This window comes from Phascolarctos cinereus, unplaced genomic scaffold, assembly GCF_003287225.1.
Source record: "Phascolarctos cinereus isolate Bilbo 61053 unplaced genomic scaffold, phaCin_HiC Scaffold_4;HRSCAF=312, whole genome shotgun sequence".
Taxonomy (NCBI): Eukaryota; Metazoa; Chordata; class Mammalia; order Diprotodontia; family Phascolarctidae; genus Phascolarctos; species Phascolarctos cinereus.
In genome coordinates, this window is record NW_027555847.1 from 371,897,192 (window position 1) to 371,922,023 (window position 24,832).

Consider the following 24,832-nt stretch of genomic DNA (forward strand, 5'->3'; position numbering starts at 1 on the left):
TAGAGAGCAGAGTTTTGTCTAACTTTTCTGTTTGTATCTCTGGTGCAGTGCTTTGCACACAATAAGTGCTTAATAAATGCTTATTAACTGGGAAAAAAAAGGTAGATGTTTTTTCTGGAACTCCTTTGCTTTCTCCATAATCGAGTGAATGTTGGCAATTTAGTCTCCAGTTCCTCTGCCTCTTTGAAAACCAACCTGCACTTCTGGTAATTCTCAGCTCACATACTGCTAAAGCCTTGCTTACAAAATCTTAAGCATAACCTTGCTGATGTGTAAACTGAATGCAACTGTTCAGTAATCTGAACATTATTTGGCATTGCCCTTCTTTAGGATTGGGATACAAATTGATTTTTTCCAATCCTGTGGCCACTGTTGAGTTTTCCAAATTTGCTGGCATATTGACCACAGCATTTTAACAGCATCATCTTTTACATTTTAAATAGCTCAGCTGGAATTCCATCACCTCCACTAGCCTTATTGTTAGCAATGCTTCCTAAGGCCCATTTGACTGCATTATCCAGGAAGTATGGCTCTTTATCAGTAACCAATCACACCAATGGTTATCAGTGATGTTAAGATCTTCTGTGTATTCTTGCCACCTCTTCTTAATCTCTTCTACTTCTGTTAAGTTCCTACATTTTTGTTTTTTATCTTGCTCATTTTTGCATGAAACATTCCCTTTAATATTTCTAATTTTCTTGAAGGGATCTATCTTTCCTATTCTATTGTTATGACACAAGAAGATGAGCCTCTCAGATCAGAAGGTGTTCAACACATTACTGGGAAAGAGGGGAGGACAACTACAAGTAACTCCAGAAAGAGTAAAGTGGCTGGGCCAAAGCCAAAAGAACACTCAGCTGTGGATACACATAGTGATCAAAGGAAAGTTTGATGCTGTAAAGATCAATTGCATAGTAACCTGGAATGTAAGATCTATCAAACAAGGTAAGCTAGATATGGCCAAACAGAAGATGGAAAGATTAAACATCAATATCTTGGGTGTCAGTGAACTTAAACGGATGGGAATTGATGAATTTAATTCAGGTGATCTTTACATATACTACTTCCTTTAGAAGAAATGGAGTAGCCTGCAGAGTCCATAAAAGGGTGAAAAAAGCAGTACTGGGGTATAATCTCAAAAATGGCAGAATGATATCTATTCAAATCCAAGGGAAACTGTTCAACATCACAGTAATACAAGTCTATGCTCCAACCACCAATGCTGAAGAGGCCAAAGTTAATCAGTTCTATGAAGATTTATATTTTCTAGAAATAACACCAAAAAAAGATGTCACATTCATCACAGGGGTTTGGAATACCAAAGCAGGAAATGAAAAGATAACTGGAATAACAGACAAGTTTAGTTTTGGAGTACAAAATGAAACAAGGCACAGACTAATAAGAGTCTTGTCAAGATAACTCACTGGGTATAGCAAACTCATTTTTCAACAACCCAAAAAGTGACTCTACACATCGACATCACCAGATGGTCAATAAAGAAATCAGTCAAAAGTGAAGAAGCTTCATTCTATACAGTCAGTTAAAGCAAAACCTCAAGCTGACTGTGGCTCACTCATGAGGTTCTTATTATAAAACTCAGACTTAAATTGAAGAAAGTAGGGAAAACCATCAGCCCATATAAGAATGACCTAAATAACATTCCTTATAAATATGAAGTGGAAGTGATGAATAGATTTAAGGGATTAGGTCTGATAGAGTGCCTGAAGAACTATGAAGAGAAGTTCACAATATTGTACAGGAGGCAGCAATAAAAAAAAACATCCCAAAGAAAAAGAGCAAGAAAGCAAAATGGCTGTCTGACAAGCCTTTACAAATAGCTAAGAAAGAAGGGAAGCAAAAAGTAAAGGAGAAAGGGAAAAATATACTGACTTCAGAATCCCAGAGAGCAGCAACGAGAGATAAGAAGGTTTTCTTAAATATGGCAATGGAAAGAAATAGTGCCACTTCTGCTTACTCATACTACATATTAGGAACTCTAATGATACAGTTCAAATATGGTGACTCTACTGTCATTGCTGGTTATAAAAATCTTGGCCAACCTTTCTCATTTTAACTTTTTGGTTTTCCTCCTTTCAGTTTCATTTTTAATGCTCTCTCAAGATGATATAGCTTAAAATTAAGACAACTCTTAGGTACCACCTAACACCTAACAGATTGGATAATACGACAAAAAAGGGAAATGATAAATGTTAGAGGGGATGTGGGAAAACAGGGACACCAATGCACGGCTGGTGAAGCTGTGAACTCTTCCTACATTCTGGAGAATAGTATTCACAATAGTATTAAATTACCAAAGAGATTTTTTAAAAAGGGAAAAGAACCTATTTGTACGAAACAGCTCTTTCTGTGGTGGCTAAGAATTGGAAATTGAGGGGATGCCCATCAATTAGGGAATGGCTAAACAAGCTGTGGTATATGATGGTGATGGCATACTACTGTGCTGTAAGAAATGATAAGCAGGGTGATTTCAGAAAAGCCTGGACTTATATGAACTAATGCAAAGTGAAATGAGCAGAACAAGAAGAATGGTGACACAGTACCAGCAATATTGTACAGTGAAGAACTGTGAATGATTTAGCTATTCTCAGCTCAGACAATCCCAAAGGACTCATGATGAAACATGCTATCTGCCTCCAGAGAAAGAACTTATATTGTCTGAATACAGACTAAAGCATGCTATTTTTTTCTTTCTTTCGTCTTATACAAAATGACTAATATGGAAATGTTTTATATGACTGCACACATATAACCTATTTTGGACTGCTTGCCATTGGGTGGGTGGGGCCTTAGAGGGAAGGAGGGATAGAATTTGGAACTCAAAACATAAAAAAAATATAAAAAATTGTTTTAACATATAATTGGGGGAAAAAATTAAATACTATATTAAAAAAGATGATATGGCTTACCTAGATCTCTCAATAAGCTTTCTATAGATTTCTCATTTTTTTCATTCTTGACATTTTATGAAGCACTTTAAGATTTTATAAAAGAATTTTCATATGTGAAAGTGGAATTGTCCCTGGCTCTCATTCTACCAGATAAGGTAATAAATTGCTGATTGTAGCAACTGATTTCAATTAGCTAAACTTCATCTTTAACAAAACTTTTACTTTTACCTTAAACAAAAACACTGCCTTAATCATGGTGGTATTTTTGCCAATGTTTATCATGAGAAATGCAGCATGAAACGACCAAGTATCCCAAGACATTTGTTCTCTCTTCCCTATTGGCGTGCTGCTCCCCGCCCTGTTCCCCCTTTTAAAGCACAATAAAACCAACTCTGCCAATTCCGCTTTTTTCACTTCCCAGGAGAATCTGTGGGCCCATCTTTCCATTTAGCCACAACTTTCTTTTGGTTTCGTTTTAAACAACAATGTCAAGACTGATATAATGCAGTTCCTCCAGAAGTACATCAACTCTGGCCAATGGACAAGGATTTCATATTACAGTACCAACAATCAAATTAATGTTTATAGATGGACTTAAATAAGTGAGAGCTTTGGCAACCTGCCTCATTTTTTTTTCTGTCCCCAGCCCTGGAGAAGCAGAGAGGGACTACACAAGACTGAGGGTCATTTTGTTTTTTAGATTTGTTTCATGGATTGCTATGGCCAAATATTGTATCACCAAGTGCCTGTAGTACAGTGGGCAGAGAGCCAGACTCTGAGTCAGGAAGACCTGGGTTATAATCCCATCACTGACAGATTGGCTCTGTAACCCTGAGCAAGCAACATAACCTCTCAGTTCTCCCAGCAATTTTCAATTATAAGTTGTAGAGCAGATTCTCATCTGCATTAATGGAGGGCATTTTTTTTACCAGGAATATCCAATTCATCAATGAAATCACAGGTCCAGTAAAAAACCAAACCAAAACAAAAATGTGGCTAATCCTAAAATTCTTTTCTGGGTTACCCCTTGGAAAGGAGACAGTTCATTAATGAGCCTATACCCAAAGCCTTGCTAACATGGCTGAACCTGACAGATCTTGGACTCTATCAGCACAGTTTTTCAGAACCTGGGGTAACCACTACATCTGATGATAATCTGGAGCAGGGCCTTTGTAGTGGGTGACTATAGCATTCAATGAAGAAGATAACCTGCATAAATGACCTAGACCTTTAAAAATATACGAGTCACATTCTTTCATATGTCCTATGGGTAAAATTAGATATCATTAGAACCTACAATTAACTCAATCAGGTCCTGAGGGTACCAGTATGTAGACAACATACACACATACCCGAATAAAATCTAATGTAGAGCATAAGCTGAATTTGTTTATTAAAAATCCAGCTTCAAACTATACTCTCCATAAAAACCTCAAAATATCCTTTATATTTATCTCCTCACTACGATAAAGACTCTAAGATTCAAGTGCATCCATGTAGCTTTAAATCTTGCTTGCTTCCTGAAAGGCCATAATGTATATACAATGTAAAAAAAATGACAGGTCATTGTCACTGTCTTATAACTTACATATATACATATACATATATATTACATATAATTCATGTAACACAAACATTAAGTATATATGTTATATATAACTTACATAACACTGTCTTATAACCTAACTTCTTGCTCTACTATATAGTCATGACAAACATAGACAAGAAAATCATTAAAAGCTATTACTTTCTACAAAGAGTACCAAATCAACAACAGCTGACATCACTGGCAGTTTCTTTTGTGCCTTCTGTTGAATATAATTGTGGAGAACATATGAACTAATTAATTACTGCCATATTTTTTACTTCTCTCCAGCATTCTCTCTTAATGTCATGAGCTTTGGATAAACTTCTTGTTGGCAATCAATCAATCAATAAACATTTATTATGCATCTATTATGTGCCAGGGTCTGAGAATCAGACATGGTTGAAACTATTTATGTGAGGCACTGGACTAAGTGCTGGGGATACAAAAAGATAGTCCCTGCCCTCAAGGAGCATATCTAATGGGGAGGACAACATGTAAACAAATATATACAAAGCAAGCTATCCACAGGATAAATATGAAATAATTAAAAGAGAGAAGGCACTGGAATTAAGAGGGAAGGGTTCCTGAAGAAGGTAGGATTTTATTTGGGACTTAAAGGAAGCCAGGGAGGTTTATTATAGGAACGGAAGATGGAGAGTTTTCAGGTATGACAGACAGCCAGAGAAAATGTCCAGAACTGAGAGACAGAGTGACTAGTTGGTAGAACAGTCAGGAGACCAGTGGGCCAGTGTCACAGACTATGAAAGGCTTTGAATGCCAACAAGAGCATTTCTTTTTTACTCCCGGAAGCAACAGGAAGCCACTGGAATTTGGGGAAGGAGAGAGAGAGAGAGAGAGAAAGTAAGTGTGTGTGTGTGTGTGTGTGTGTGTGTGTGTGTGTGTGTTTGACAGACATGATCAGAACTGGGTTTTAGGAAAGTTACTTTAGTGGCTGAATGGAGAAAGGATTGGAGTGGAGAGAGAGACTTGAGCTGGGCAGACCCACCAGCAGGTTACTGTAATAATCAGGGTGTGAGGTGATGAGGAACTGCACCAGAAGGGTAGTAAGAGTGTCAAAGAGAAGGGTATGAACTCAAGAAATATTCCAAAGGTGCAAATGAAAAGTTTTGGCAACAGCTGTGATGGGGGTGAGGGTTGGGGGTGGGATGAGAGGCAGTGATGAGTCCAGACTGATTCCTAGTTGGCAAGCCTGAGGAACTGGAAGGATGGTTTTGCCCTCTACACTAATAGAGAAGGGGAGGGAGGGGTAGGGGAAGGAAGATTTAGGGGGAAAGATACTAAGTTCCATCTTGGACATACTAAATTTAAGATATCTACTAGCAAAGCAGGTGAAGGTATGATCAGCACATTTTTTTACTAATTAGAGCAATTATCACAGCCATTTCTGGATACACACCTCCTTTACTGTCAAATCCTGCCCTCAAAATACAGAAAAAACATTTAAGCAAAATCAATCAATAAGTATTATTAAGTGACTACTACGTGCCAGGCACTGTGCTAGGTATAAGGGATACAGCTGCAAAGAACAAAATACTACCTACTTGCAATAAGCTTACGTTCTAATGAAGGAGATAAGTACATATAAAAATATATTCAGCATAAATATAAAGTTAATACAAATACATACAATGCAGTTGAATATGGGGAGGCACTAGTAGCTGGGAGGAATCAGGAAAAACCTCATACAGAAAATTGTGTCCGAACTGCATCTTAAAAGAAAAGAGACTTCATAAGGGAGAGGTAAGAAACATTCCAGACATGGAGGTTGGCCAATTAATGCAAAGGTGTGAAGATGGGAGCTGGAGTATTTATCATGTGTGGGGAACGAAAAGGGAAGACTAGATGGTCTGGATCAAAGTCTGAGGGGGGAATAATGTTTGAGGGTGGAAAGATAAACTGGGGTCAAGCTGTAACAGGGTTTAAAAAGCTAAAGAAAGGAATTTATATTTTATCCCAGGGGTAATAGAAAGCCACTGGAATTGGCTGTATTAGGGGAGTTACATGGTCAGAACTTTGCTTAAGAAAAATCACTTTGGCTGTAATAATGTAGACTGGAAATGACAATAGAACTAAGGAAAAAGAGAGCAATTAAGAGGCTGCTGAAATAATCTGTGTGAAAGGTAATGAGGTCTGGAACTAAGGTGGTTGCTGTGTGAATGCAGAAAAAGAATCAAATATGAAAAAGACTGAGAGGCAGAAGCAGTAAGATCTGGCAACTGAGTGCATGTGTGAGGGTGAGGATGGTCCAGGCTAATGCTGAGATTATGAAGCTGAGAGACTGGAAGGACAGTGGTGCCTTTGACCAAATTAAAGAAGAATGGAAGAGAAGATGGTTTAGGGTAAAAATGATTGAGTTCAGTTTTAGACATGTTGAATTTATCCAGTTTGAAATGTTCAGTTGCATAGGCAAGTGGTAAAGATTAAAGACCTGGGAGTCATCTGCACAAAGATGAGTGTTAAACCCACAGGAGCAGATAAAGTTACCAAGACAGAGAACTTAAAAGGAGAAGAGAAGAGGGCCTAGGACAGAACCTTGGACAAAAATTCTGTGTGAAAGATCACCCAGCAAAGAAGAATGAGTAAGGGAGTGGGGGGGGGGTAGGAAACGGTGCCAACAGTATCAAATGCAACAGAAAGATCAGGGGATCCTAACCCTGTATCATGAATTCCTCCGGCAGTCTGGTGATACTCATGGACCCCTTCTCAGAATGTTTTTAAATGCATAAAATGAAATACAGGATTACAAAAAAAACCAAAGGTTAGTGAAAATAAAGATGCCTTTTTTCCCTCATAGATTCTCTCTGAAATCCACAAACTTCTGATTAAGAAGCCATCCAACAGGTCAAGAAGGATTAAGACTGAGAAAAGATCATCAGCTTTGGCAATTAAGAGATCCTGGTAACTCTGGAGCAAGCAGTTTCAGTTGTGAAGAGGCTGGATGCCAAACTAAGAAAGGCTGAGGACAGGAGAGGAGCTAGAGGTAGGGAGTGTAGACAACATTTTTCTTTCTCTTTTTAAATAGTATTTTATTTTTTCCTATTGTACATAAAGACAATTTTTAACATTCATTTAAAAAAACCTTTGAGTTCCAAATTATCTCCCTCCCTCCCTACCCTCTGCCTAAGATGGTAAGCAATTTGATATGTATGTGTAATCATGTAAAACATATTTCTATATTAGTCACGTTGTGAAAGAAGAAACAGAAAAGGAAAAGAACTACCAAAAAAATGAAGTGAGAATGGTATGCTTTGATCTGTGTTCAGATTGCATCAGTTCCTCCTCTGGATACGGACATCATTTTCCATCATGAGTTCTCTGGAACTGGTAGATAACTTTTTCAAAGAGTTTGGCTGGGGAGTGGAAGAAAGACACAGCATGAAAGCTTGAGGGATGGTAGGGTCTTGTGAAGGTTTTTTTTTAAATTTATTTATTTTGAATTATCAACAGTCACTTCCATAAGTTTTTGAGTTTAAAATTTTTCTCCCCTTCCCTCCCTCCCCAAAATGGCCCACAATCTGATATAGGCTATGCATATACATTCCTGTTAAACATATTTTCACATTAGTGATGTTGTAAGTAAGAATTAGAAGCAACAGGAGGAATCACCACAAAGAGGAAACAAAACACAAAAGAAAAGAAAGTAGCAGATAGTTCTTTCTTTGGATGTGGACAGCATTTCCCATCATGAGGCCTTTGGAGATAAGTTAGATCCTTGTATTGCTGAGAAGGGTTAAGTGTATCGATATTAGTCATCACACAACATGGCTGTTACTGTGTACAATATTCTCCTGGTTCTGCTCACTTCACTCAGCATCAGTCCATACAAGTCTTTCCAGGTTTTTCTAAAGTCAGCCTGTTCATCATTTCTTATAGCACAATAGTATTCCATTACATTCACATACCACATTGTTCAGCCATTCCCCAATTGATGGGCATCCTCTCAATTTCCAATTCTTTACCACCACAAAAAGAGCTGCTACAAATATTTTTGTACATGTGGGTCCTTTTCCCATTTGTATGATCTCTCTGAGATATAGCCCTAGAAGTGCTATTGCCGGGTCAAAGGGTATGCACATTTTTATAGCCCTTTGAGCATAGTTCCAAATTGCTTTCCAAAATGGTTAGATCATTCTGTGAAGGTTTTTTAAAGATGGAAACCTGGGCATGTTTTGAAGGCAGTAGGGAAACAATCAGTTAACAGGGAGAGGCTGAAGATTCAGGGTGGAGTGGGGATGACTGAAGTTGCAACCTGCTATAGAAGATGGGACAGTGTAACATCAAACATACTTGTGGAAAGGTTAGACTTGGCAAGGAAAAGTTGCACCTCTTTGTCAGAGACTTGAGGAAGGAAGAGAGAATTGGGGGAAGATGTAAAGGGTTTTAAAATGAAGAGAAAGGGAGGAGGGGGCACTTACATCAAATGACCACAATATTCTCACTAAATTAAGAGAGAAGGCCTTCAATTGTGAAAAGGGAAGAGGAAAGGTATGAGGGAGGCAGACTTCAGGAAGAAAGAAAAGATCTGGAATAGCTTCTGTGGGGAGCTAGGGAATCAATTAACGGAAAAATAAAAGAAGTGGCTTGCTGCAGTGATGGTCTAGTTAAGGTTGGATAACATTATTTTATAGTGTAACTGTTCAGCATGGTTGTGGAACTTCCGGTTGGGAGTGACCCAAGGCACAGGTCTGGCAGGAGAAAAGCAGGGACAGGACAAGGAGGCAAGGGATTCAAGAAGAGAGGATAACACAGAGAAGATATGGCTTACTGCTGGGTTATGGTCAGAGAGAGAGGAAAATGAAATCCAGAGTAACGCTAACAGTTTGAGGAAATATTGAAGGAGGTAGAAGGACAGAAGATCTTAATTAGGGAAAAGAAGATATAAGAGGGATGAAACACATCAGATAGGGGAATGTTCAAGAGTTTCTAATTGTGAGTAAAGACAACATTTAATGCAGACTTGCACAACTTGGCAGTAGGGAGGGGTTAAAATTAAAATAGGCTAAACTTCTTTGGGCTGCAGATGGGTTTTTAGTGGCTCATTTTCCAAGTAAAAGTATAATTAATGATTAAACTATTTTGCAAATAACCATATTTTAAGAAAGGGACACTTCAATTAGTATCAATTAATTACACTTATTATTTAAGATTTTTATTTATCATGAAACTGTTCCTCTCAGACTAGAGCCAGACTGACAATGGTTGGTTGCTGTGGGTCATGTGACAAACAGGAGAGAGTGCACAAAGTGGCTAGTGGAAGGTGGGTTAAGCTGGGCACAAAGCACTCATTCCATCTTTATTTTCTTTTATACCCTCTACATGTTTTGAGGGCCACCTGAAATTCTTTGGTAGGCCCTATGTTGTACAGGCATGATCTAATGTGACTATCTCTATGTGTGGTTGAAGTTCTTCTATGAAGTAGATAGAACATGGGACTTCAGGAGATTGAGAAAACGGCAGATTAGGGAGTTTGAGGAAGCATCCACATGTATATTAAAACAACTAATACAATGAGTCCTGATAATGTTTGTAACATCCTGTCCCTCAAAACCTCTGCCTCTTTTGCTGAGGGAACCTATGATCATAGCTCTAGAGCTAAAGCGTATCTCAGAGGCATCTAGTTCACCTCCCTTCTTTTTCAGATGAAGAAACTTAAGCCCAGTGAAGTTAAATGACTTGCCCAAGCTAAAAACAATTCAATTTAACACAAAATTATGTGACTAGGACCAGAGAGTTAGAACCGAAAGGGACCTCAGAGATCACTGTGTACAATCTTACAGATGAGGCAAATGAAGGACAGAAGTGAAGGTCAGAAACTGAAGGACAGGAGTTACGCAAATATTAAATGTCTAAGGTGGATCTGAACCCATATCTTCATGACTCTAATATCAGTACCCTAATACCATGGGTTCCCTTAATCTTGCTAGATGACACTAAGGATGCCTATAATTGCATAATAATCATATCCCATATTTACACAATTTTTTCTGAGAACATTGTGAGGTAACTAATAATGCTGACATTTCTATAAGCACTTTAAGATTTATAAAGGACAATACGTAAATTATCTCATGTGATTCCCATAAAACAGTCCTGTAAAGATTTATAGGTTTTATAGTCATTACTATTTCCAATAATATCTGAAGAAACTGAGGCTCAGAGAGGTAATATGACTTGCACAAGGTCACATACTTGGTAAATGTCAAAAATAGGATTCAGTCTCAATCTAGTATTCTATTGTACCACGTGGCTTCAGATGGACAGCTGACAATTCCAGGTTGACTGGGACTGAGTGCCTGGATTTCTATTTAACTCATAAAATTCTATTGCCACAATATCTAGCTTCTTTCCCCATCTTTATACACAGATGACTACCACCTTTGATCAGGTCCTTATCACCTCTCATCTGGACTACTGTAACAGCCTTCTAATTGGACTCTTAGCTTCCAATCATTCTCCACTCCAGTCCATCCATATAGATGCCAAAATAATCTTCCTAAAGCGTATGTCTAACCATGTTGCTCTTCTGATCAATGATCTTTTATGGCTGCCTACTGCTATTAGGATAAAACAAACTCTTCAGCTTGGCGCTTAAGAACCCTTTTCAAAATGGCTCTTTTCTACACTTTCAGATTTAATTCACATCCTTTCACATATTCTCTATATTCTAGCCAGAGGGCTGCTTAGGTGGTGCAGTAGACAGAATGCTGGGCCTGGAATCTGGAAGACCTTCAAGGCCTAAATTTGACTTGAATTCAAGATTTGATTTGATTTTCAGAATTTCTATTTTTGTATTTAATTGGGGTCTTTTAATTTGTTAGTTTTCTGTTTTGTTTTTCTGTTTGTTAGTTCTCTGCCCATTCACTGATCTGTTCTCTCTTTTATGGATAAAAGTGTGTAGAAAATTTCCCCCATGGCCTCCTTGGGATGAATTCTAAAAAATGTTTGCATATTACCTCACTGTTGACATCTTTGATGAAATTATCACTTGTTTAAGTTTAGTCTCCAACTAATTGTATTGTTTTTCCAGTGGCCTTTATTAAAAATACTTTTTATTGCATTATAGTGCATATAAGATGTTTAATATTCCTGCTTTTTTTTTTGCATTTGTGAAGTTTTTATGCCCTAAAACAGTCATTTTTTGTGAAGGGGCTATACACAAATGAAAAATAAATATGCTGCTTTCTAGTTCCACTCAATAATCTCCAAAGATCTATCATATCTAACTTTTCTAAAATTGTTTCTAGTCCTTCATTTTGGGGGGTTTATTTTTTTACTAGAATTATCTAAGTTGGAGAGAAGTAAATTGAGGCTCTTACCTATTATAGTCTTGTGTACTTTTCCCTATAACTCATCTAACTTTTCTTTTAAATATTTAGATGACATGGCATTTGGTGCATATATGTTTAATGCTGATATTAATCTGTTGCTTATTATGCCTTTCAGCAAATATAGTCTTCTTGTTTATCTCTTTCAATCACCTATTTTTGCTATTGCTTTTTCTGAGATCCTGATTACTTTGTTGTTCAGTCATTTTCAGTCATGTCTGCCTCTTTGTGACCCCATTTGGGGGTTTTCTTGGCAAACACACTGCAGTGGTTTGCTATTTCCTTCTCCAGCTCATTTTAGAGACAAACTGAGGCAAACAAGATTAGGTAATTTGCCCAGGGTCACACAGCCCTGATTGCTACTCCTATCCTTTTTACTTCTGATGAATTATATTAGCTTTTGCTCAAGGCTCTCATTTTAACTGTATGAATTCTTATGTTTCAAGCATTTCTTAAACAACTTTTAGATTTTAGAACTGTGATCAATGCAATGATAAACCACAAGTCCAATGAAGCACACCCCTCACCGCCTCACATAGGAGTGATGAACTTAAAATGAGGAAAGAGATTTATTTTCAGATGTGGCCAATATGGGAATTTGTTTTGCCAGACTATGCAGCTATGTCCTGAGAACTTTTATTTTTCATTTTTAAAAATTTACTCAACAGAAAGGGCCAGAATACTAAAAAGAGAATATTCATCATATCATCTACCATGTTTTGATAACTTTTTCAACATTAATTTTAATTAAATTATAATTTATTGTTATGTGGCGGTAATTAAAATTCAACCATTGAATCACATGACCAAAGAGAAACTGTAAAAATACTCTATCATCTTGCTACTAAAAAAGTATTTTGATGCACTGCCTTAATGAGGTAGGACTGCTATTAATATTACTCTTACTGGGAATGAATATGGAGCATTTATTGAAAAAAAAATAACCTATTAGATGCACAGGATTTAAAATGAACACACCATTCATATTTTTAAATCATTTTATTGTTAAGACCCATGCCATATAATAAAAACAAAAACAATGAAGTGTTTCTTGCAAACAATATACTGCTGGATTCTGTTTTCTAATCCATTTTTCTCTCCTTGCTTTATGGCTGAGTTGATAACTTTCAGTTATGATCATTACTTGTGTGTTTCCCTCCATCATATTCTCTTATATTTTCCTTTCTCTTTGTTTCCTGCCTGCCCCCCTCTCTCTTTTAGGCAACTGAGGTTAAGTGACTTGCCCAGGGTCACACAGCTAGTAAGTGTGAAGTGTTTGGTCTCAGGCTGCATTTCAACTCTGGATTTAACTCAGGTCCTCCTGACTTCAGGGCTGGTGCTCTATTCACTAAGCCACTTAGCTGCCCCTCCCGGCCTCTCTTTTAAAAAAAGAGTGTGCTCAGCACTAGTGCACTTAGTGCAGTCTGCTTCTGCTCCCTTGTCCCTCTTTTCTTTCTTGCACCCAGAGCCCAATCACATGTTCTTATTCTTTTTTACCTTTAAAACTCTGCTCCATAATCTACCCTCCACAGTTAGAGTTTGTTTTGCTTATGACTATTTTCTTCCTTTTATTCCCCCTCCTAGCCTCTTCCTTTTCCTTCCAGTTTCCCAGTTGAATGAAATGTGCACCTACACCCAAATTTATGTATGTATATTCTTCCCTTCTCAGAACAGTACAGATTAGGGTAGGACTGCTCCTTCCTGCATCATTACCCACCCTCATTAAGAGTGATTATTTCTCCAACCTTCCCCTAACTTCACCTCCCCCCCCCTTTTCCTCCTACCTTTCCTTCCTTATTTTAAGATCATCAAAATAAAACCTCACTACACCTTGGTCCTCTTGTCTTATGTGACTCCCTTTATGAACTCTGATATGAGGGTTCTGAGAGGATACTTTAATCTTCCAAACAATTCATCTTTGTTTGGTCCATTATATTTGCTCACTCACATTTACAAATTTTACATATCTCTTTACCCCACATTTGTATTTTAAAGTTGGTGTGGCTCTTTTCATTAGAAGGCCTGGAAATCCTCTATTTCATTAAAAATCCATTTCCTCTCATAGGATTATACTCAGTTTTGTTGGATAAATTATTCTTGGTTTTATGTCTATTTTTTGCCTTCTGAAAATATAATTCAAGCTCTCTGCTCCCAATAGTGGTAGCTGCTAAAATCCTGGGGATATCCTGTGGCTTCTTAGTACTTGAACTCTTTCTTTCTGGCTGTCTTCAATATATTTTTTTTTCATCTCTAAGCTTTAGGTTTTGACTACACTGTTCCTGGGAGTTTTACTTTGTTTTTTTGTTTGTTTTTTTCTCCAGGAGGTAACCAGTTCATTTTTTTTTCTATTTTTGCTTTGCCCTCTGGTTCTAAGGTATTGGGGCCTTAGGCAATGGGGTTAAGTGACTTGCCCAGGGTCATACAACAAGTGTCAAGTGTCTGAAGTTGGATTTGAACTCAGGTCCTCTTGACTCTAGGGCTGGTGCTCTATCCACTGCACCACCTAGCTGCCCCTTCAGGGCAGTTTAAAAAAAATATTTCTTGAAATATGCTGTGTAGGGGCAGCTAGGTGGCGAAGTGGATAGAGCACCAGCCCTAAAGTCAGGAGGAAATGAGTTCAGATCCAACCTCTGACCAAACACTTGACATTTACTAGCTGTGTGACCCTGGGCAAGTTACTTAACCTCAATTGCCTATTAAAAAAACTATGCTGTGTAGACTCCTTTTTTGGTTGTGGCTTTCATACACTAGAATAATTTCTCCCCCCTTTTTAGGGGGGGCAATTGGAATTAAGTAACTTGCCCAGGGTCACACAGCTAGTAAATGTCTGAGGCTGGATTTGAATTCAAGTCCTCCTGACTCCAGGGCCGGTGTTCTATTCACTGTGCCACCTAGTCCAATGATTTTCAAATCCTCACTCTTTGATCAACTGGTTTTGGTAAGAGATTCCTTATATTTTCTTCTATTTTTTTCAATCTTTTGACTGTTTTTGAGGCAGCCAGGTAGCTTAGTGGATAGAGCCATGGACCTAGAGTCATGAAGACCAGACTTGAAATCCAGCCTCAGATACTTACTAGCTGTGTGACCCTAGGCAAGTCACAACTTACTTTCCTCATATATAAAATGGGTATTATAATAATAGCACCTACCTTCCAGGTTTGTTTGTAAGAATCAAATGAGATTATTGCAAAGTGCTTAGCACAGTGTCACTGTCTTAGCAGTTATATAGCACAGTAAGCGCTAAACGTTAGCTATTACTATTACTTTTTCTACTTCCATTACATTGTCTATTTGTATGGCTTACTACCATACTACTCTAGCTCATCACTTCTTACCTAGACTAATGCAGCAGTCTTTTAACTGCTCTCTCTTCCACTGCAAACTATCCTTCACACAGGTAGCAAAATGATTTTCTTAAATTACAGGTTTGACCATGTCAGACTCCTATTCAATAAACTCCAACAACTTTCCAGTGCTTCTAGGATAAAATACAAAGTCCTCTGTTTGGCATTTAAAGTCTTTTACAAACTGTTCTACATTATTCCTTTTCTTATAATCTACAATCTGGTCAAACTATTCTTCCTTCAACTCTTCCCAGCTGGCATTCCATCTTTTTTCTCCTGCTTTGGCACCCTGGCTATCTCTCACGACTGAATTCAGTCCTTCATCACCTCTGCCTCTTAGATTTCCTTGTTCTACAAGAAGCTTTCAGTTTCCCACCCTGACCCCAACTCTACCTAACTCAGAATATACTTGTTGATGTATTATCTCTCAAGACAGAAAATAAGCTATGTGATGAAGGAGATTGTTTCATTTTGTCTTCGGATCCTTAGTGCCTAGCATATGGCCTGGCATGTAGCAGGCACTTAAGAAAGGCTTGATGATTGGTTGATTCGTCTCCTCTATCACCTAACAGTACTCTGTGTATATCAGGTCCTTAATGTTTGTTAAGCTTTTTAGGCGTATGGGGGAAAGGAGTGAATGAGGTAGTGCTGAATCCTTCCCAACAGGGAAGGCTGGCCTTGTGGTTGTTACTTAGTCATTTTTCAGCTGTGTCCCACTCTCTCTGACCCCATTTGGGATTTTCTTGGCAAAGATACTGGAGTGTTTGCCATTTCCTTCTCCAACTCATTTTACAGATGAGAAACTGAGGCAAATAGGGTCAAGTGACTTGCCCGGGATAACTCAACTATTAAGTGTCTGAGGCCAGATTTGAACTCAGAAGATGAGTCTTCCTGACCCCAGGCCTGGCACTCTATTTCACCACCTAGCTGCCCCTAGGTTAGGCCTGATGATCTCCAAGATCTATTAGAATTCCAAACCTCTATGGAATGGCATACATACAGCTGTGGACTACTGTTAAACAAACAGTCCAACTCCGTATATAGCACCAGGAGAGTGGCAATTCATTTTAAAGAAAAGTTTTGAGAAAATAAGCAAAGAGGCTATTAAAAACATAATAAACTCAGGAAAGAACAATGGTAAATTAAAGAAAGCTCATCATATTTATGCTGTGTGGATTTGTTATACCAAAGTCTCTTCATTCATATAGTCTCATGATGAATTAACACCATCTCTGGCACCATCTTTAAATCACAAACAGCAGCTACAAGTTACCACATTTCCAATAAATTTCTTGCACACTGCCTGGAAGACGTTTTAAAATAATATATACAATTACAATAATGTAAAAGAAAACAATATTCAAAAATCAGAAATCAGATTAAACACAATGATCTTTTTCTTTCTTTTTAAATAAACCACAGCACCAATTTCAAAAGACATCCTACTTCCATTTAGCAGAGAGATGGTGGACTATGGAAGCACAGTGCTGAATATTTTCAAGATGTTATATCTATGTTGGCTGGGTGGTTTTTATGTGTTAAAAGGCAGAAGTCTATGGGGGAAATGACTGTGGTATAAAAATAAAAGGCATCAACAAAACATTCAAAAATGAAAAGCATTGTCAATTTTCCAAGGATAATTCAGTTCCTTCTCTATCCTGTACAATTCTGGGCCCAGGTTATTATAGTCTTGACAATGTACATTCTTTATCCTTGGTGACATGTAAAACATAATTTAATAGGAATAATAATCATCATAAAGCTATTTAAAGAATTAGAATATCTGAATAAAATCTAAAACTGTTTTTACTATATAAAAAATTACCAAATATTCAGATATTTCCATTTTTTCCCACTTTTTATCTAAATGTTCTGGCATTGTTTGGACATAACCTATCCACCATTAAGATATTATACATCATAATTTTTAAAAATAATTACTAAAATGATGAGCTAGCTTTTCTATCCTAGTAACAGAAAGAGAACTGTCATAAAGTAAGAGAGAGCAATTCCACTGAGGTTTAAACAGATATGAGAAAACGTTCCCTTCCTTGTACACCCTAAGGGAGTTACCCCACATTCTGCTCCCATATCTCCAAGGATACACAGAGGTTTATTATGGGCCTGATCCAGGAAATAAAAGGATCAAACAAGGTAGAGCCAGAAACAGTAGTGATTCTGTTACCAAGACCCATCAATGCCATTCCGAGCCACCCCCCACTCCCTCCTCCCTTAAACCAGGTTTTCAAAGTTATAATCACAGGGTACAGAAAAATCTGCGTTTGATCGTTTTACCGTAAGGTAAGACTATAGCCAAGAGACAAACAATTCTCTAAGGGGAAGTAAAACTGCTTGCAGTGATTCTAGGTTTTTCTCCCCTCCACAGCTTGGTGATAAGCACTATCAGGACTAGCAGAGGCAGAAGGTAATTAAAAAAACAAACTACTATATCATAAACTACAGCTAATCATTTAATTAGCTTATATTAACAAAAATATTTTTCCATGTAAATTAAATCTAAAAACTTGTAGTTTGTGCTCATTTTACTCATGTGAAACAAAAGGCTTCCACTTCACAACTCTACAGAATGTTTAAAAGTATACTGCAATTATTTGCTAAAATGTGAACCACTACAACACTGAAGTCATTATTAATGAAGCTCCATCATGAAGCTTGTCTTTGATGCAGAGCAGACTTGAGGCATTTGTTCTAGGAATTCACTTATAGAACATATCGTGTTTCTGAACATGGCACTGTCACTAGCAAAGATGGTTCAGACTACAAATATACTTCTTTAATGCTAAGATGTTACTCATTAAAGTAGTTTCACAGCTATATACCTCACATAGCATACAAAATTGATGTGGACTTTCATATTATCCACAAATGCAGAGTATAAAATCCATTTAAAGAAAAGCAATAAAACTTTGAAGGACTGTTATCAGAACTCAAAGAACAAAATTCAAAATTTCTGAAACTGAGGAAATTTCATTCAAAAGACATAAATTAAACATTTTCACAGTGTATTCTAGTTTAAAGAGCACCAGCTTTGGCATCAGAGGACCTGAATTCAGATCCTGATTCTGATGCTTACCAACTGTGTATAACCTTAGAAAAGTAACTTGAAGCCCCATTAGGACTCAATTTCCTCAACTGCAAAATGAGGAGGTTGGACAAGATGGTCTTTGAGATTCATGCCTAGCTCCAGACCTATGCTCCTATTGCCTATAATACTTAGTATTTAAGTATCATAAGTAACATATTTTTAAAAGTCTCCTTTGGGAGGGGCAGGTAGGTGGCAAAGTGGATAAAGTACCTGCCCTGAAGTCAGGAGGACCTGAGTTCAACTCCGGCCTCAGACACAGAACACTTACTAGCTGTGTGACCCTGGGTGAGTCATTTAAACCCACTGCCTAGCAAAAAAAAACAAAAACAAAACCAAAAAAACATAAAAGTCTCCTTTGAGGTATAATTTCCCAGAACTTCACAGAGCATCTTTACTCAACAGAATTATTTGGAAGAAAAAAAATATAACAATTTATGAGAAGCAGAATGGTTTAGTACACAAAGCACAGGATTTGGGTGTTCAGAAGGCTCAGTTGGAATCCTGCTGCTAGCATTTACTAGCTTTGTGCAAATCACAATCTCTCTGGGCCTCAGTCTCCTTATCTGTTAAATGAGAAGGCTGGATTCAACCTCCAAAGTCCCTTCAAGCTCCAAGTCTATGAATTTATAATCTGCTTAGCTCTTCAAAAACTACAGAAGGCTGTAAGAGCTGGATCTTAAAGAAAGATACATTTTCTAAAAAAGTCTTAAGGGGTCAACTAGCTTGCTTGGAACAAAGAATTAATAAAAAGAATAAAACTGGGAAGGTAGGTTGTATTCAAACTGTAATAGGCTCATACAAGTTTTAGAGCTAATGAGTTAGAATTAGGGTTGGTCTCAGAATGGAGAGGTGATGGATGTGGAGGTTTAATGAAAAGGACCTGGCAACCAATGAGTTGTTCGGAAGGAGTGAGAAGAATCAAAATAATAATGACTAGGGGGCTTTAAACCTGAGTGAATTAGAGGACAGTGCCACTATCAACAGAAACAGGAAGTTTGAAGAAGGGTTCAGGGGAGAAGATGAGTTCAATTTTGGAGGTGTTAAACCTGACATTTCTTTTATCATTAGTAAGTTCCAACATTAGGAGGAGTGTTTATGTTATTTATTAACACAGACATCAATAGAGAAAACAAGAATATCTTTAATTTAGACATTTTAAAATCCCTTTAAGTCTATTCAGCAAAGGTCCTGCAGGATCTGTAATTTCAGAATTTAAAGCCAGTTCTTCCAGACTCCTACCACTTTATCTACTATGCCAAGCTGTCTCAAAATCTATTTAAGTTTTCTGGAGTTGTCATAAAATTATCATGTAACAATGAATTCTCTTTAGTGGATCAATAAAATTTCAAAATCATCTGTTCAGTTTGTTTAGGTAGTATGGTACAGTCTGGAGTTCAAATCCACAGTAGCTATGTAACAATGGAAAAGTCAGTCATTTAACTTCTGATTCTGTTTCTTTAGTAAAATGGAGTAAAAAACACAGTACTACCTACTCACTGGGTTGTTGTGGGAAAAAACCTTAAAATACTAAAGAAATGTGAGCTATTATTATTGGTGGAAGAAGTATAGGTACATTCCTTTAAGCAAATCCAGTATAGAATATCCAGATTTCTCTGTGTATGCAAGTGTGTGGGGTGGGGGGGAAGAGGGAGAGACAGACAGACAGACAGACAAATAAAAAGAAACAGAGAGAGACATAGTAATTTGTCTGTAAATATCTTGTGTGGTAGTCTACAAAATGGAGCCATAGAATGAGTACAAAGGGTATCCAATCAACTAATTCAGTGTGAGAAGAAAAGTCAAATCTCACCCTCCCAGTGACACACAATTTTGGAGTTTTGTCTCCAACATAACCACACCTATTATCTCTCAACACTACCCCAAGGCTTCTCTTCTAGCAATGTAAACTCTCAACTTCTTCCCCACTTCAGTAGCAATTGTGGGTCCTAGGGCTGTCATAACCTAAAATCCAGCCTGGGCATCTGCCTAGCTACTGTGCAGATGCTGCCAGGAAAATCCTTTTTTCCAGTGTGCCCAAAACCCTAACCCCCCAGGATCACCTCTTGGCTGCAGCAGCTGGTCCTACATACAGAGCAGATAAGAATTCCTGACCCCTTTTCCATCATCAGTGGGATAGTGCATTACACCAGAATAGGCATAGACAGGTTGTGTTAGGCAATTCAAATTTCATTCCATTGTCTTTTTTCTAAACCCACCTAACTTCTGAAACTTCCCTATTACTGTTAGGGTACATTATCCTTCCAGTTACTCTGGTTTGAAACTTCAGTATCATCCTCAATTCTTTACTCTACTCACCTCATATATGCATTTAACTGCCAAATCTTCTTGCTTCTACTTCCATATTTTTCACATCTGCCCACTTCTATCTACTCATACAACCACCATCCTAGCTCATGCTCTCATCAGGGCTCTTTGTCTCAGTTCCCCCTCCCTATCTATCCATCCTCCAAGATAGAAACTATTTCCCTAAACTGCAGGTCTGATTATATCAGAACCGTATTTGCTAAATTCTAGTTCTCTATTGACTCTAGGATCAAATATCATGCCATTTTTATCTTACTCTCTTATTTCAATTTTTGTCAGTATATTTTTATACATATATAAATATATAATTTTACATCAGTATGTTTACATATATATAAGTATGTTTTGTCATATACTTATACATATAATTAGTAGCAGTCATACATCTATGTAATTTACAAACAGACAAATATATATGTTTGGGATATACATGTTTACAAATGTTTTACTGAGAAGGATATGTGACCAAAAGAGTCTGGAGAGGGGCAGCTAGGTGGCTCAGTGGATAGACCACTGGCCCTGGAGTCAAGAGGACATGAGTTCAAATCTGGCCTCAGAAACTTGACACTTACTAACTGTGTGACCCTGGGCAAGCCACTTAATCCCACAGCCTAGCCAAAAAAATAAAGAGTCTGGAGGCTACTGCTATAATATACTTTAAACATAATTCCATAAAAATTTCACTTTCATACAGCTTTTCAGTAAAAGCTATCTTACAGATAGATGGTATCTTTCAATAAAAGCTATTTCTATGGTATAAATCAAGGTCCATCTATATTTCAGTCTTGGAAACTCACAGCAATCTATCACAGACATTTTTAGGGGTAAGAGTACTTAAGACATGACCTTTATCCAAACCACCATAAAAATATGCTTAATAGTGAGGAGCTACAGGGTTGTTACATTGAGCTAAATGGACAAAACACTATTACTTCCCTTGATTATGGCATAATGTAATAAAAAAAACTCTACTGTACTCTAAAATACTTTTACTTCCCTGTGATTAAGGTCTTTACAACAAATATGACATGGAATTCAGCAAAGACCTTCATACTAAACAATCATACTATATATATTTATAAATACTAATTTCATTATTGTAGCTTAAATGGAAATATGCAGCATTTATCAAAATGTGAAACATATATTCAAGAAACTAAAATGGTCTTTTAAAAATAAAGTTTTGCTACTTTTTATATAAAACAATCAAGCATATTTTTCCTGCTAGTTATTTTTACTTAAAGCTCCACTCCTTTCAAAGGATAACACCATCAATTTTGGCGTCAATTGCATTTTAACAATAGCACAGCCATTTAGACCTTCTACAATTACACCAATTTATATATACAAAGAAACCCTAATCTTAGCTTTAAAATTACATAAGCCTATTGGAATTTAATTTCATAGTGTTTAACAGCAAGCTAAAATTCAACATAAATAATACATAAACAGTTCTAGTTAGAGTGGAAGGGCAGAACAGAAGGAAACCTATTAGGTTTCCTCTAAATTTAAGGAAATTAAAACAGGAAACACTCAAAACATTGACGAAAGTTTTCTTGGTTAGAATAATTCTTAGTCTGACAATCAGGCATTTAATTACAAAAGCTCTATACTTGAGGTCATATGACCTGTGTTCAAGCCCCAGCTCTACTCTCTATTAGCTATATGACCTAAGACAAATCACTTAATCTTTCTGAGTCTCAGTTTCTTCACAAAGGAGAATATGTGCTATGTTCCTTACCTACTTGACAGAGTTGCTATAGATCAAATCAAGTCTATGCAAATGCTTTCTTATCTAATATAAATGATATAATATAAATATTTTAACAGGTATAATATTTATTAAGGCATGTTATATTTTTATATTATATGCCTTTTAAGTCTGTTAAACTTTCTTCATGACGAATATGTGGAAAGCCACTGAAAAAAAATCCCAGGAAAAAGGAGATGGATGTTGGGCTGAAATTTGAATTGGTCTATGCTGATACATAGATCCCAGAGAAAACTGAAGCATATGTATTAAAAGGATGATTTTCTTGAAATATATAACATGCAAAAGTTTGTCCTAATTCTAAAAGGAATGTACAACTCTGCTCTAAAAATACACTGCCCAAAATTTTTTCTAGTCATTTTATTGTTTAAGCCATGTCAGCAGTTCCATTTTGTATGTCTAACTTTCTAGTCTTTATAACTGTCATAAAAAAAAGCCACTTACAGGTTAAAAAGCCAGCTTACAAAATAACAAATTAAAAACAAGTTTGATCCTTTAAACTTTCTAATATAAAATGATTACTAATTTACCTGCTTTCCCCCTTAATTTATGCCAATTATTTAACTATGTGATATCAAAATAATCAGTAAACAACTTTGTAGATTTAGTCCATCCTGATTTCTGTAGTAAAAAGATGTAGGTAATATTTTCTGAATAGTAATGTTTATCTCCTCTCCATCTTCTACTTTTGAGTGCTTTGAGAAAGATAAAAAGAGGTGAATATTTGTGATTTAAAAGGGTTATAAGATCCTAGTGATACTATTAAAACATGAATACATGTAAACCTACATTTAACTGCTGCTACATCTCTGCTACAGAGTGATCATTTTATGAAGCCTAAAACATTTCCTAAGAAAGCATCTCTATTGCAGTTTATTATTTTGCTCATATTTGTGACAGCATACACACCAAAGGTAATTATTGTGTTTTGTTTTTTTAAACCCAACCGAACCAAAACTAACCACCTGCTGCCCATCCAATAGAGGCAGCGGAATCTGAATTTCTCTAAACTATCTTTCTTTTGACTTTTGTTTCCTAAAACAGGCCCGTCCATCTAAAACAATGGCAGATATGAATTCCAATACTAGAAGGTGCTCTTTCTTTTTCGGAGTCACAGGAGCACACCAAATAAATTAATCCAGATAGAAATGCCCATCTTCGGGACTGCTTTCCAAAGGCACGCTCGGTTTGGGGGGGGGGGGCCGGGATGCTCTTGCTCTTTTTCTCGCTAAGACCGGCGGAGCTGGAAGGCGCCCCCGGCACCCAGGGGAAGGCGGCCGGAGGTCGCAGGAGGTCACAGGTGGGAGGGAAAGAGGGAGGTCCCGGGGCCCCGAGCCCCTCCCTCTATCCTCTGGACCCCTGGACCAGGGTCCCTGCGCCATCACTGTCGGGAGATAGCAGCGGGTGTAAGATCCTCCCCGGCCCCCAGGACCACCCGGCCAGGCGGGGGAACGGGGGAGGCGCTGGAGGCCAGGGCGGGAGGAGGAGGCCGAGGCCGTGGCCGCTGCCGCTCCCAGGGTCCCACGCACTCCACCCGAGGGCAGTCCCTCTTTCCCTCACGCCGCCCGGAAACCCAGCAGACGCCCGCACGGGTCCTTACCGGGCTCCTCGCCTAGCGACAGGTGGTGCTGCTGGCTGCGGGAGAACGTATCCCCCTCAACCTGCCCAGACAACGCTTCTTCCCGGCCGCCGCAGCCGCCTCTTTGCCGTCCCTTTTCCGTGCGACTACCGGGCTCCGGCTCAGTTCGGGCTGAAGGAGGCGGCCGGGCGGTCACTAGCGAGATCCGGTAAAGGGGCGGGGAGCAGCCAAAGAGATGGGTGGGCGGAGCCTCGTCGTCGAGGCGGGGAGAGACGGACGTCGCTCGCCGACCAATGGGGAAGGGGGATTCCACCTGGAGGGGCGGGGCCTAGCCAGGCGTCGTCTCCCCCGGCTCCCCAGACTCCTCCCCTTTCGTCCTCTTCCCCGGTCCTGCTACCGCACTGCTCATTTCCCCCTCCCCCCAACTCCCTTCCTCTCTCAGTTATCGGCGCCAGCCTCTGCGCTCGTGAGGCGGCAGGAGAGCCCCGAGGGAAACGCGGAAACTGGTGCCGCGCCTCTGCTCGGAGGAATAAGCCGGAAGGGGGAGGGGGGGGTAAGTGGCGACCTCTAGCGCGCGCCCTCGGCTATCAGGCTAGTGCTTTGAGGGAGGTGTCTGAGGACAAGCAGCCCCTGGGGCGAAGGGGAGCGGCCCTCCCGGCCCTAGGAGACTCGGGCCCCGAAGAGAAAGAGACTCAGATTTGGCGCCAGGGGCAGGAGGCGAGGAAGAGGGAGGAGGAGGAGGAGGATGGAGGTGGAGGGAGAAGTAACGGACTCGAAACTGAATGGGCTTTACGTGCATTCCTGGGCAGAGGAGAAGGGGAGGAGGATGGAGGGGGATGTGTGCAGAGAGGCAGGGAGCATCCA

General features: G+C 38.5%; 1 protein-coding gene across 1 annotated transcript in view; it reads right to left on the minus strand.

Moving 5' to 3' along the window:
- ME2 (malic enzyme 2) overlaps positions 1-24,194 on the minus strand; it is an 85,680-nt gene extending 61,486 nt beyond the window's left edge. Inside the window, exon 1 of the mRNA XM_020972322.2 lies at positions 23,990-24,194. The gene's annotated coding sequence lies outside the window, so the exon portion shown is untranslated. The remainder of the gene's footprint in view (positions 1-23,989) is intronic.
- Between the last annotated feature and the right edge of the window lie 638 nt (positions 24,195-24,832).